This window comes from Humulus lupulus, chromosome 4 (genome assembly GCF_963169125.1).
Source record: "Humulus lupulus chromosome 4, drHumLupu1.1, whole genome shotgun sequence".
In the NCBI taxonomy this organism is placed as follows: domain Eukaryota; kingdom Viridiplantae; phylum Streptophyta; class Magnoliopsida; order Rosales; family Cannabaceae; genus Humulus; species Humulus lupulus.
The window spans coordinates 15,331,643-15,348,358 of NC_084796.1; positions in this window are offsets into that span (position 1 = coordinate 15,331,643).

Consider the following 16,716-nt stretch of genomic DNA (forward strand, 5'->3'; position numbering starts at 1 on the left):
AAATTCAGCCATACTTGATGGAAGAAACAGGATTGGTGGAAGGAGGTTCGATGGAGCAAACCAGTGAACATCAGCTTGGGGTCAAGGTCTGTAGTTATCTAGTGGATGATGTTTTGTCTGATGTAGAATTTGTGCATAATTTTTGTTGCAAAATGTTTAATTATTCAATTAGTATTATGAATAACTAGGGCACATATCTCTTGAAGAGCGTATCTCATACCTTGGCTACATGCTCGAGCTCCAGGGTTTCCCTGCAAATTTTTCTTCTTATTGTGGTCATAGAATTCCATACTTGGTGCATGACAATATTAATTGGCTCAATAAATAGGAGGAGATTAGGAACAAATTTTTTACAATAGAGTCAGATCTGATGAGTGAAAATGAAAAGGTTTCTTCTGCATTTCTTTGAGTTAATAAGTATGGAAAAGCGAGGCGTGAAAATGAGAGAAAGCTTGATACCCAATATCAACAAAAAATGTAAGACTGCAATTCCTTTGTTAATATTGCTGTATTGTTTTTTTGCCTCCCCTCATTGAAGTGCTCATGCTTTTGATATTTTTTTTCCCTGGAATTTTAATGATTTCTCATCTCCTTCTTCTTTTTTATTGTTTAAGTCAGATTTGGACTTTCTGTTTTCTAATTTTTGGGTCATCATCTGTAGTGCCGAAGCACTTGATAATCACTTGACTGCTATCCAACGGGACCATGAACTCAGGTCCCAGATAGAAGAAAGGAAAATAAGAAGTGATGCGGCTTATGAAGGAGCCAAAAGAAAAGAGAAAGCTCTCCTGGAAGAAAAACTCCACCAAGAAAAAGCCAAAGCAGAAACTGAGGTTTGTTGACTTTGCCCAGATTATTCATTTCTTTTGGTAGATGTCTAAAGATGGTTGTCACAGTCCTCTATTATTCTCACATATTCTTCTGATATAATCTTAATGCGCTTTGGTATATTATCTTGGTTTTATGCTGTTGTTAGTAATAAAAGTATTTTCTGATGCAGGCAAAACTCAGAGCTGAAGAAGCAAATAGGGCTGCAATGGAAGCTCAGAGAAGAGAAGCAAAAGAGGCTGCTGAAAGGGAGGCCAATGAAGCATAAAGCCAGGCTACTGTTTAGAAGGAAGCTTTAGGATTGCAAACTAAAGCCAAAACTAAGGAATCTGAATTTGAAAAACCAATAAATTCAGCAGCAGCAGGTAATTTGGCTACCAGGCAAATAGAGCAACCTTGTACTGATCTATAGATATAATCATTTGCCCTTTTTATCTAAAAATCTAGTTTAGCCCTAGTTTTCACAAAGATCAGCTAGGTTTTGGCAATAGTTCATTTTTGACACTCCACTGTATTCCCCTCTGTTTTTTTCAGTTTATTCATGTTCTCTGTACTCTTTTAAGAATTTTTCTGTTATCTGATGCGTGAAAGGGGCTATTGGTGGTAGGTGACATTACTAAAGTTGCAGAAGCTGCACTAAAGTTGGAGCGTGAAAGATTAAAAAAGTTGGAAGACTTGGATGAAGGAAACAAGGCATTAGGATTGAATGTAAATAAGGTTTGCTCTCTATATTGTAATTCATATTTATTTGAAAATTGTTAATCTCTATTTGGTAACTAGAAACTAGTATTTTTGTTTGGGATTTTCTTGCAGCATTCTTATAGAGTTTAATTGTTTAAGTATATTAAGCTTTAGTTTATCTTGACAGGAGGTTTGTTTGGCCAGTACAACGACTTCAGTATTCTTTCCTCTTTAAATTCTCAGGTAAATCATGTAACTTACTGTTTGTTTAGTAGGATATATGTTTTTATATATATATATATATATATCTATAATATTTTAGGTGAAAATTTATGATCTTTAAGAAAGTGTTAGATGGCACTAGATGCATTAGATCAATCCATATGGGTTGTTTTAGGTTCAGATCACTTCTAGGACTTGTCAACTAGACCCAAAGGGATATCATAGAATGTGAGAACTCTGTCTTCCTAAGAGTTTGTGGCTGTTTAACTAGTGAAATAAGAATTGAAATTTCTTATCATTGATACATTCTGTCTCTAGATGGAAACCAATCAAACCACACTTGCATAAATGAGATCACTTGAATGTGCTGTCATTTCTTCGTTGAGGGTTCTATATTTCTCTACTGAGAGTGTGGATGCACGTGTTGGGTCTTGAAAGATTATTTTGCATGTTTTAGAGGTAAACTTATATTACTAACTTTTTAAAGTTAGCCTTTTATTAGCCTATAAATGCAATGTCTGCTTTTATTAGCCTTTTCATTCTTCCTTTTCATACACATTACTGTATTGAAGTCATAGGTTGTCTATGATTTTTCATGCTTACGTTTGACACTTCTATCAGATAATAGTACATACTCTTTGATTGCTTGATTGATGCTTTTGAAAGTATTATACAGATATATTTAATAAGAGCTAATAATTTCATTAATGCAACATGGATGACTATAGCTACCACTTTAATAAGTTCTAATCTTCCAGTTTTATCAGATACTATATTGTGCAGTGACATAATATATCAAGTGACCGATTACACACATGCATAGGCACACACTGACACCTATACTTGGATTGACTGATAAAATCTTATAATTTCATTACTTCCAACATAGAAACCTAGAATTACAACTTTCATGCATTTTTAATTAATACAAGGCAATTTGGTTATGTTTTTTTTTGTTTTTTTATAAAAGCCCTAGAATTACCACTTTAAGTAATTGCTGGTGTGATTCCATTATTACACTCGAATATTACAGGTGTGTAGATGTGACTGGAGCTTACAGTGCTCTAAAGACGGAGCTTAACATAAGCTTAACAGCAATAGGCCTTTTGTGGACTACAACTGACCTTATTGCAAAGGGGATTACACATGGACCTGTGGAAGAAAGGGAAACATGTATATGACAAGTGCACAACAAATTGACTCACAACAAAGACAAGTGCACAAAGGATGATGAATTGAAGGATGGAGCAAGTTTCATGCATGGTTTACTTTTGTGTATCTTGTAATTTTTTGTTTTTCATTTTTGAAGTAAAAAATGTTCAAGATTATAAAACTTTATTATGTTATGCTTTCAAACTTAAGTTAGAACTAAGATCTCATGAAATAGACACATTCATAGTTTGAATTAGTTATTGTTTAATGTAATACTTATGGTTTATTAATCTATTGAGAATTATGTTTTATGATTAATTTTGATTTTTTTTTTATCAAAATACAATAATGAAAATCTTTTAATTAAAAAAAAAAACTTATAAGTACCCTTATCACAATAAAAAACATTAATATATTATGATTTAGAAACATATTATAAGCTTAATAAATTGTTATGATTTATATAATATAACAAACTAAAAATGCTATCAAAATAATCAAATGTAACAGTTGAAAAGTGTTATGCAAAAAGTATAAGATTAAACTTCAAATTTATAACCAAATACTCTAACTAAATGTTATTATTTGAATATTATAGCAACTAAAAATTTGTTATTGAATAGTTTAAGATAACATCGAACATAACATTCGAATATTGTTATAGAAAAGACATGATTTTTAATAACAGGCGCTATGTTAGCATTTTCAGAAGCGTTATCAATACTCCCGGTTAGCAGTTTTTAAGTGTTATGAATATTGTTTTTTCTTGTAGTGACGAGGCGGGAACTGACTATACAGCGACGACATGTCGTCGCTGTAGGGTATTCATAAGAAAAAAAGAGGGAAATATGTTTGTCTATAGCGACGACTTATCGTCGCTGTAGGATGCTCAAGGAACTCAACCGCTCAGAGTTGGTTGCCTATTTGCACACCCTATAGCGACGACTTGTCGTCGTTGTAGAGTCCAATATAATCCACTTATTAGTTATTTTGTACTCTACAGCGACGACATATCGTCGCTATATGGTCAAAAATAAAACGTGAGAACGTGAACCACCAAAAAATTTAAGTCAAATTTCACTGCTTATAGCGACGACATGTCATCGCTGTAGAGTAGACGCGTAGCACACGAAGGGATTCGTGTCGTCGCTGTAGGGTCTCATCGTTTGAGTAAAATAGTGTATTTGATATCAGCGACGACATTCATATACTCTATAGTGACGACATGTCGTTGCTATAGAGTCTGTCGATATAACCTCCAACCCAAACCTTTTTCCTCATTTCTGCAAAAAAAATCTCAGAGGACAGCGACGGAAAACCATCCCCCACCGCCATCTGAGGTCTTCCAAGCTAATTTGTGGCCATTTCTTCCTTGGTTTGGTAATCCAAACCTATTTTCTTTGTATTTTATGGTTTAATTTGTATTTTTTTTTGTTAATATATGTGTGTATTTTGTATTTGTTATAAATGAGTTTATGAAATTTTTTGTGGGGGTTTTTTTTTTTTTTTTTGCAGATTACTTGTGCCTAGCCCGAGCCTTGAGATTGGATTATTGGTGTTGGATAATACTTTAGCCACTTTTGGGTATTGTTTTTAAGTTTTTTTATTATTGATTAATTGTTAAATTACGTTTTTGATTGTGTAATTGGTTATTTATAGAGTGTTGAATTTTGTATTTTTAAAATTTTATTTGTTAATTTAATTATATTTGTATTTTTTAGGGATAGATTGTAAATATATTTATTAATTTGATTTAATTAAATATTATGTTATAAAAAATGCATATTATAGGTTAAGATTTTAGATGATATAATTTTATTTATTTATATATATGTTTATTTTCTTATGTGTATATGAATGTATGTATAAAAAATGTGAATATGTTTATATGATTTAATGTGGATGTGAATATTAAAATTTAAATAATAATTAGATTATATAATTAAATGTTTATAATATGATTTATGTTGTTGATATGAGATACAAATCTTTGAAATCAATTTTATGTATGTTCTGGGACTGATTTTGTAGTTTTTATGCATGTTTTAAATTTGGGATATGTTAGATTAAAGTCGTTATGCTGCCGAAATTTTAGTAGTTTTAGAAATATTAAACATTACAATTTAATTTTTAATTAATTTTAAAACAATTAATTATAAAAATAATAAAGTGTAAATTATAATAAAAATTTTACAAATATAAAACTTTATTAATATTTTTTTATAAAATAAGTAGAAATTAAAATAGTAATCTTTAATGGTAAATTAATAAATATAATATATTTATAAAATAAAATAATATATATATAGAATAAGTAATTAAGTTAACTTTACCCTAATTTAAAATTAAAATGATAAATTTAAAATAATAAAACTTTATTGGTAATTTAAAAAAATAAAAATTATAAAAAGAATTTGGTAATTGTTAAATAATTTAATAATAAGTATAATTAAATATTATTTGTTTATATAATAAATCTTTATAATGCATTCATAACTAACAATAATATATGTTCATAAAATTTGATAAGATATTCATAAAAATTAATAATTTATTCATCATAAGATTCAATAAGACAACGCGAGTAGGCAGAAGTTGGTTGACCTTTTTACTACTCCACAGTTCATGGCAAGCTCAAAGGCAAATGCTACCAACAGAGCAAAACAGAAGTATCAAAGTCTCCATGGATCGACTTCTTATGCTTCTGCTTGATTTAAGAAGGTAAATAAAAATATATAGATAATTTGAAATATTTTAAGTTATCTTAATAATAATTTTAATATTTAACTAAGATGGGACAACCATTGCCATCGATTTTAAGAGAGTGCTTCAGCCCGCCCTCGAAAGAAGTCTATTCTTCCCACCCTCCAATTTGAAACAGAGCTTTTGCTTTAAGAAATCAAAACCTCTTGTTCTTAATTTGTCTAGACATTAAAATAGGACTTCCCAGGTAAAGCTGTGTTAGGAAAACTTTATACAGGATCTTTATTTATTTTCATGTAGATCTAATATTAAAAAAATTAATATGAGATAACCTAGAACATGTTTCTAAAATTGAATTCAAAGAGAAACAATTAATAGAATACTTACAGTATACGCAACGGAATTAAAGAGTTATTCCTTCAGTTTCTCTAACTCTTATATCCTCTCTGTTGCAAAGTATTATCAAGAAACTTAACCGGTCTTCTATTTTCTTCACAGTCTTCCAATGTATCATTAGAATCACCGAGACTAGTGTAGGAAATTCTCAACACATGAGATAGATATATAGAGAAGATAAGAAAATAACAAAGAGGCTTAGAAAATGACTTGTGTTTAGAGAGAAGCTAAAACTATTAGAAAATCTAACTTGTGACTTATCAAACTTATGTTTTGACTTCTCTCTAAGCACTCCTTTTATAGACTCAATTAGGCCATTTAATTTAATTAAAAAATAAATAAAATAATAGCCAATTTGAAGCCCTAGGTCGAAATTATCATGGGTTTTAGGCCCGTGGAATTTCTCATTTGATTATAAGCCTATTGGACTTAAAATCAAGGTCTGTATTATTTTCTATTGATTTAATTAATTAAATAATAATTTAAATCCTCTATCAAATTAATTATTTATAATTTGAACCTTGATTTAAACTTATTTATTAATTTAGATACCAATTTATCTTAATTAATAAATTTGCCCAAATTTCTATTTTCTTCTCTAAATTACTTAACTCTGTGAAACTATCCAAAATTGACCTGGTCAACTTTGATAATTCTAATTGATAGTTAAATCAATTAATTGAGACTATCTAGATGATTTTATCCAAAGTACAATGGGGGCCATGGGCCTATGAAATCAAGCTCCAATAAGTTATCATAAATCTAACAAATAAATTTACTAACTTATTAATTCCTTGTGACTCTACTATAGACTCGGAATTACACTCTTGAATTCATAGAACACTCTATAACAAATATAGATACGCTATTACTTATCTATCATTACAACCATAATTGTCACTCAATCATCTATAGACGGTCTACAATGAGATATGACGAAAATACCGTTGTACCCCTCATTGTATTTTATTCTTAAAACACTTAGTTCCTTGTAAATGATATTTCAGTAAACTAATTTAATTACTGAAATGAGATCTCTATCATTTAACATCTTGAACCAAACTAAAAAGAAACCATTGTTTCACTTCTTCATCAGAAGCTATAGATGTTCATATCTATGATTAACACTCCCACTCAATTATACTACCGAGTTCCCAAGATGTAAGTGTGGGCTAGTCCGTAGGGTAAGTTGGTAACGAACAAGTCAAAGAACTCAAATAATACAATCAGTTAGATTACTAACCACTCATAATTGAGATTGAATTGACCTATGGTCAACTATATGATATGACTAGAATAGATAATAACAGTATGTTTACTTATCTTATCAACTATCAATATCGGTTCTGTCCAATGTAACAAATACATCCGATCTTATCTTTGCAAATGTTCTGGAAAGAACGTAACACTGTAATGTGTAAGTAGATCATATCATAGATTAGCAAGTCAGTGTAAATCCTGTGCACTGACTAATCTTAGGACTAACTTATTTTGAACATATAATCATATTTATATTCCACTGTGATTACGTCACTATAAATAAGATTAGCTATATGCTTAGGATTTAATAGAAGTTTATATTAAACAAATAATCATGAAAATAAAACATGTGAGCAAAGTGATTGACCAAATCAAAAAATGATTTCTATTCTTTTATTGATAATAAAATGATATTACAAAGAATTTTGATTTTAATTAGGACATAAAACTCCAACAAACTCCTCGATCAGCCCTAAATTCGATCATGTTATGGTCTTCCTTCAAGGCTTGCTGCAACTCTGGAGCTAGATTAGGCGAAAATAAAACTCAAGATATTGAGAGATTGATCATCTGTCCTGACCACGCTTCTCGTAAGTCTTGAAGCATTTATTTATGTTCGCCACTTCACTAATAGAAGATTTGCAGAAAAAGAAATTGTCATCGACAAACATTAGGTGTGAAACACCCTTGTTGTTTACAGATATCTTGATTCCATGGATGCGATTAGCATCCTCCTCTTTGGTCATCAACCTGGAAAGAACCTTACTCCAAATGAGTAACAGAAATGGAGATATAAATTTTGTACTCAAATTTCAGGTGCCTTTAGCATAATTTTTTTATAGGACAATAGAATTATTAGCTCAAGTATATAAACCAAAGGGAACACAATCATATATTATTGGTGTAAATGTAATTCATCAATACATTTTAACATTTATAACAATAGAATTTAAAGTAGGTAGTAAGAGCCAGGTTACTTATAGTGAACATATTAATTATTCACTTGATGATGTGATGTGCAAGTTTTTTATTATTTTTATTTTTTATCTAGTTCCAATTATCGTCACAGTTGAGAATGTCTTGGATTCCATGTGAACCAATAAATTAAATGATGATATTTGTTTTCATCTTTGGAAAAGGGGCTACCTCACTACTAATTAGCTAGAAGATCCCTTCAATTATTTACTATCTCTTGTAAAGATTTGCAAAAAAGATCATTATTATAATTTGCTTTAATAAGTTCCATAGAAATATGCCACTTTAGAAGTACTATTTGATTAATATGATTAAAAAGACCAATAACCAATGAGGGAGTGACTTACAATTAAAGTCCTTCCAGCATAATTATTTATAAAGACAATTTCAGTCACTAATATTGGCCCCTCATCCTCTACTCAACTATTGCCTTTTCGATTTGCCATAATATTTGATCAGAAAAGGACTGATTTTTCTTCTGGTGCTGATCAAATATGATCTGGCTACTAGACACCTACTATATCCTAAAGTGGTGCCCTACAATTTCTTAATCTTGACCCACATATTATTTGATAGCGCAATTAATATTATTATTCATAGCTAATAATATAATAATAATTAATTGTAATTAAATTATTGATAATAATAATAACAACTGATCGAACACTTGGCACAAATTAGACCTAGTAAGAGCTTTAGGTGCACGTACGAGTGTGTGGAGTGATTCAAAGGCATTTTATGTCGATCTTGATGAGGCATGCACTTTAGCCATGAATTAACCACCCACCAAGAGAGCTCATTATAATAAGAAAGAAAAAAAAAGTAATTGCAACAAAATGCCGCAAACGATGTTGTTTGGTGGGTGAGAAAAATAGTCTTGTGTATATTTTCTTTAATTTAATTCATCGTTGAAATATTTGCTTTAGATCACTACACATGCACGTGTATAAATATATACTAAATACGTACTAATTAATTAGTGGTTTAAATTGGAGAAGAAACGAGTTTATATAGAACACTTTGGAAATATATATTTATTTGCTTAAGAAAATTGGAAAATAAACATTAATTAATATTGTAAAGATATATATATATATATATATTATGAAAAGAGTAGGGTCACTTTTTTTTCTTCAATCACAAATTGTGAGTGGCACATATATTTACCAAATACAATTGACTCCTTCCTATTTTAGCTTTTCCATTGATCATAGATTTGTTTTTGTAGGAATCAAGTAGAGAGCTCAAGATTTAGCTAGAGTTATCTAAAGTGGAAACTCATTCAAGTGATGACCTAATCGTACATTTTTTTTTCTTTCTAATTGATATAATGTGTAATTGTTTTTGGGTACCAATAATAAGAAAGTTTTAATTAATTTATAATTTTAAAAGCATCTTATTGGAGGATGACAACCAAAGGCGGAGCCAATAGGGGTTTTGTGGGAGTATGTGGCCCCACTTGTTTTTTTTTTAATTTTATATAATTTTTTTAATATATTTTTATATTTATTCCTATTAATTTATATACTTTCATTTTTACCTTATAAATTTAAAATATTTTCATATTTACCCTTACTAAGGTTATTTTTTTCTTTTCAATTTAGCCCTATTAAAATTACATTTTTTTCATTAATATATTTTTTAAAAAATTTACTTTATGTTTGCCCATTTGAAAATGGAGGCTGGTTACGCCGACAACATATGTAATAATTTCATAATCACAAGATTTTTGCATGGTTATCACCATAATTATTATTATTATAGTGTATATATTAAAGTGTATTACACTACAATAAAAAAGTATTTTAGCTACTCAAAAATTGGTAGTCATTAACATATTTTTGGTAGCTAATAGACTTTTAGCTACCAAAAATTTTTAGTAGCTGGTTCGTAGCTAATACCCCGTCGCTAAAAGTTTATAGGTACCAAAATATTTGGTAGCAAATGTTCTTTATTTGCTACTAAATATTTAGTAGTAAAAGATATTGTATTTAGTAGCAAAATGATTTACTTTTATATCCACTATGTTTTTTTTTGCTACCATAATTTGGTAGCAAATTACATAATTTTATTAATAAAATAAATTAAATGTTGTTTTACTAATAAAATTTGGTGGCAAAATATTTCAAAATTGGTAGTTAATAAATTATTTTCTACTAGCAAATGAAAAAATATTAGTATTTGGTAATTTGTATTTTTTTTTTGGTTGGATTTTTTAAACTAATAAATTATAATTGCTCAATTATTTTAATATAAAAATAAAAATCCACGTAAAATATTAAAACTAATAAGAAATTAAAATTTAAGATAAATATATATTGTATACATACAAACTTTACATTGAAGACACAAGCTAAGATTGCTTGATAAATAATTAAGAAAATTACAATATTGTGTAGAGTACAACTTTTGCTCAAAGTTAACTGTAGAACAAATTTTGAATTAATGTATTTCTATCTCCCATCTCCCAACTTTGTTAAAATCTGTAAAAAGAAGGAAAAAACAAAAGAGAGAACAAAATAGAAGGCAGCTAATCAAAGAAACAATAGTGAAAGATAAGGGGAAAAGAAAATTATTTAATTATTAATTGCCTAATCAAAGAATTGAGTAAATATATATATGCGAATTTGTTCCATCAATGATGAGAGAAAGATCGCACCTTGGTTATACTATAACATTTGTTTGGAGTTTTGTCCATTGCATTGGCTCTGGAATGGTTTGCGCTTTTGTGATCACTGCTTGAGTTTTGAGAGTTAATCAAATTTATATATTTATATCATATATGTTTGTATTCTGCAAAGATAGTGATAGTACGTGTTAGTGGTGAGAAGAAGTGTGAGAGAGATTGTACGTGTGTAATGGACGGTTTTACAAGATAATAACAGAGGTTTGCGTGAGATACATATGTATTTTTATTTATATTAATAGAGAAACATATTAATTATTATTTTAATTATTCTATATGATTTATTTTATACTATTTGTATAAACAAATCCTTTATTTTTATTCGTATGTGTATGTATGTATTATAGATAATAATTTTTAAATGATTTAATTATATATATAATGATAATGATTAATATGCTCATTTGAAATAAAATAATTATTATGAACATTTTAATAATAAGTATGATTTGTTAAGTTTTTTTAAAAAAAATATATAATACGATTTTAGTATTTTAGTAGCATAATATTAGAAGCTACCAAAAATTTCTTTTTTGCTACCAAACAATTAGTAGCTAATTTTTTATTATTTTGCTACCAAATTAAAATAGTAGCAAAAAATATATAAAGTTTTCAATTTAATATTTTGAGGCTAATAGATTTAGCTACAAAACTAAATTTGGTAACTAAAAATATTAATTAGCTACCGATAATTTTGGTAGTGGAAACATTTTGCTTTATTTCTTTAGATTTTGCTGCTAAATTATTTTGCTACCATAATTTAGTAGCTAAATATAATAAATTGCTACCAATAATATTTGGTAGCTAAAAATTTCGTAGCTAAAAATTATTTTTCTTGTAGTGTTATATGTAATATTGTACATGACAAAATAGATAGCTAATATTTCAACGAAGGTGGCCATTCGTATTGACTCCAATATCTCCAAAACTTGTCATCAGGAGAAGATAATAATGGAATATTTTTTGGACGGTGTTTGTGGCCTCTGATTCACAAGATGAGTTTTTTTTGGTGCCAAAATTAGTTGATATGACTTGATTTGATGTAATGTGGTATTACGTTGATGACCACATTACAGCCACATATATAGTTAATCGTCTGTATTTTAGTTTTTGTATAGGTTTCGCTATCTAATTGCTAACCTCTCAAATTAATACACATATATACAAATTATTCCCAATAATATATCTTCTCTTAACTGTATATACACATATACATTAACTCCTTTAACTAACTATTACAAGATTAGATCATCCAATCTAAATCTCTATCACTGTCATTCTGTCCTTTTTATTCTTCTCATATCTTTTCCTTTTTGTTTTTATTAGCATGCAACAAGATAAACTCGAGGGAAAACAACAGTATTTCTTGACATTAATTATTTATAATTAATTTACTAACTAATCTTTCGGCATATATCTCTACAGTTACACACACTCGAATACACGACTGTGTGTGTATATATATATGTATATTATATTTACAGGCAAGATCAGTTTCTTTATATATATTTATATAAATCCATAATGGCGGCATTAATATCATATATATATATATATATATTCTGTTTACCTGATCTCAAAGGCTACCCCTATTGTTAAAGATTAAGCTACAAGTCATTAAAAAAGTATAATTGGAGTTTGTTGAGACAATAACTACTTATAATAATATTATGCTGAACGAACGATAAACGAGAATTTCTTTGTGAGTGACTTAAAGATTTTAGTGGGATCCTATGCTCACACACACATATATATGTATATGTCTTTTAGAAATTATGAGACATCATATATATAAAAAATACCAACACAATGAATTATAATCAGAGAGATATATATATAGTTGGATAAAAAATAAAAATAAAAAGTTGTAGTGGCTTTCAACTATTTGACGGGATAGGATACTGAGAAGAAGCATAATTATGTGACGCATAATTATTAGTGGAATATAATATTGTGTCCTAAGCATTTGAATTTAATAAGTTTTATAGAGTATTACTAATCAATTATAAAGCCACCTCATGTGATATTGAACATCTTAATGTGTCATATAACAACACTCTCATATATATATATACATATAGCCGGTACTCAAAACACATATAATTATTTATTGAGTATTGCTATTTGACAACTTAAGGTGTCCAACACTATACAAGGTAATACCTCATAATTAGTTAGTGACACTTCATCAAATTTATTAAATTCAAATACAGGCATCCAATATTAAATTACGCTAATAAAGATACTAATCCATGGCAACCAATGCCCCTAGTCAATTCTATTATTTATTAGTCCATTTCACTTTCGAGCAAACAATATGTACATATATATGATATCATATATGTACGTACGCATATATATATAATATATATATTTATATATAGCGGCCCCATTCTCTAGCTACCAGCAAAATCTTATCATCACCAGTATATTTGGCTGCAGTATTCACTGGTGTCGTTCACTTTCTTTTTCTGCATTTAACTGGACACTATACCTAAACACTGCACAATATTGCAGAATTAGTAGAGTCCATATATATATATTTATATATATTGAGCAAATCTTTCAATAACTGACGATTCAACAAAAAAAAAAAAAAATCTTTCAACATAAATAATAAACCACCACGTTACACTTTATTATCATAGCCCCATCGAAACAATATTTTTTGGGCCATGTGGGTCTGTCTTATACATATAACTCCATCTACAAATATCAGACAAGAACATTACTTTTGTTCAGTATTTGTTTTTTCTTTACCTAAATTAGACCAAGACTACCAGAATCTAAATAAATATAAAATGATATTATTCTAATTAGTGGTTCATTATTAATTTGCCAACATGGCTAATGACATGTAGCCTTGATCATTTCCCTCTGAGATTTCTACACGTGGCGAGATAGTGACACTTGATGATCACACGATTATTATATACATTAGCCCAGGAACATAGGTCGTCCAACTTTTTCTAGAGGAACACCATATATACGTAAAGTCTTACTTTAGTTTTCATGGGTGATCGTGTACATACACGTGTCCACTTTCAAAGGACATTGATCTTATCTGATGCTCCAGCTTTGATCGATGTTTCGAGTACTGTTTATTACCTTTAGTTGCGTTTCGATCAAAATCTTGTGCAGTGATTTTTCATGATATGTCGGTTTGAGTTATCACGTAAAATGGTATGATTGCATGCTTTTTCATACATATATACATATGAATTGGATTGATTGGGCTCCATTCATGGCCCAACAGGCCAAATGGAGGCCTACTAACCATTTGTATTGCTAGGGCTAGGCCCATGATGATGTACTCTATAGTATCCACTAATCTTATGTTAGCTTTACTCGACGATACCCATTATTAGTGGTATATATAACATTATGAAGAAAAACATGCACCAATGAAAATGAACTTTATTTTTCTTTTGATAGCAGCCTCTGACCTAATAATAAAAGAACCACATATTTAGCTAGTTCAAAGTTTATTTTAGGTCTCCCGACAACAAAAAAAAGAGCTTATTTTAGGTTTGAAACTCTTTAAGTTTTGAGAACCTTTCAATCGTTTGTGTGATCGTCACAAACCCTAGGTTAATGGTCTGTAATCACATCAACTTTTATTATTAAAGTCTCATCAAAGTTCCCTACCGCCTTAATATGAAGATAAAAAAGAAATAACATGACAAGTTTGTTGAACTGTATATAAATATATATTTTTTTTTGGTCCCATGACTTAATATTACAAAAAAAAAAAAAAAAAAATCTCCAATCTTCACGAATAATATTTCAATCATCAGATAGAATTATTTGAATTTCCTTCATTTTTTAAATAGTATAATGTGTCAATAATGCATTGTTTATACATGGGTATAAATATTAGGGTATCTCTATAGTTGCCACTTTTATATGACGATGTACATTATAAATATGATAGACATCTTTTCAGTTTTTGAGAAATTTTGAATAATTTACAGTGCAAAAAATAAGATTAAAATATTTTGTTTTACACACATATTAAAAAATATATATACACGTACAACTGAATGTTTGAATTTTATTTTCGTCACTGTAAATTATTTAAACTTTTGATAAAATGATTGCTATAACTACAGTATACATCGTCATATAAAAATAAAAATTAGGTTATAATTTATTCATTGTTAAAGTAAAAATAATGCCGCTATATAAAATTTTATTTCTATAAAATCATATATATTAGTATTTTATAAATTATAAAAATTCAATATCTGACATTAAGGACAATATATATTTTTGAAAATATAATAATCATTATGAAGGGTAATTATTAAGAACTCTTTTATGTATACATATAATTAATAATGAAACGGGAAATTTTCAAGCTTATTATCATTTTACTTTAAACATTATCATCATTGCTCGAAAAGTCAAGAGATTAAAATTACATAAAAAGAAGATGATAAAAAGAAAGTTGTACTATAATAATAAAGTTACATAAAATGGAAGATAACAAAAATAATATATGTAGGACGATCGAGGGTACCCAAATTAATGCCGATTGAAATAGTCCTAATAAAGGTCATCTCATGTACTTTGACTATATACCTACATAATTAAAATTTTATTAATTAATACAATTAATGCATGTATTTATATATATTACGTTAATATACACTTCGTTTTATTTAAAAAATTTATTAATTATTTTTATAAAGCTTTATTATCATATAAATTTTAAATAAATAAACAATATTATATATAAAATAATGACATAAACATCTTAAAAGAAAAATTAAACCAAAATATTATTTATGGATTTTAAAAATAATAATAAGATAACATTTTAGATCACAAACTATTTTATTTAAGGTACAAAATATTCATGATATTATTAAAATCACACCTCAATAATTGGATAAGAAACTTGCTTGTTTTTTATAGAAGATAAATATTATTATAATTTATTATTTAGTTACACAATCATTATATTTGTACACATAATACACTTATATATTAATTATGTATTATATATTATTGTAATAATAATATTTTATAATAATATTATGTATTATATATTATTTTATAGCGGCGACAAAGCATATTCGTCGTTGATATCACATCGAGTAATTTTTTTTTATAATGAATATTATTAGCGGCGGCAGTTCTAATATTAGGGAAAACTATGTCGCCCAGAAATAAACTCAAAAATGCCCAAAAAAATGTGGGAATATTCCCACCTAATTTTTTTAAAAGACTATTAGTGGCGACACGTCATTAAAAGCGTCACTAAAAGACTATTCCCACCTAAAACGCCGCTAATAATCGACACGTCATTAAAAAATACATTAGCGGCGACATGTGTTGCGCTAATAGTCCTATATAATGCATCCCCCTGAGCCAGATAAAAAAGAAGAAAGTAATAAAAAAATGATAGAAGCAGAGGAGAACTTTTCTCCTTTTTCTGATTGCTTTTCAAATTTTCTCTAAACGGCTACATGATGGGATTACACATACTGTTTATATATAGTAAAAGGAGATAACACTACTACAAAAAGGGTTTTTTAGAGTCCTCTATTTGAGAGCCTTAAAAACTAAGGTTTTTTAGGACTCGCAATGCGAGTCCTAAAAAACTATGCGAGTCCTAAAAAATCTGGTTGAGTGCATTTAATTAAGTTTTTAGGACTCACTTTGCGAGTCCTAAAAATTCTGGTTGAGTGCCTTTAACTAAGTTTTTAGGACTCGCAATGCGAGTCTTAAAAAATCTGGTTGAGTGCCTTTAATTAAGTTTTTAAGACTCGCTTTGCGAGTCCTAAAAAATCTTGTTGAATGCCTTT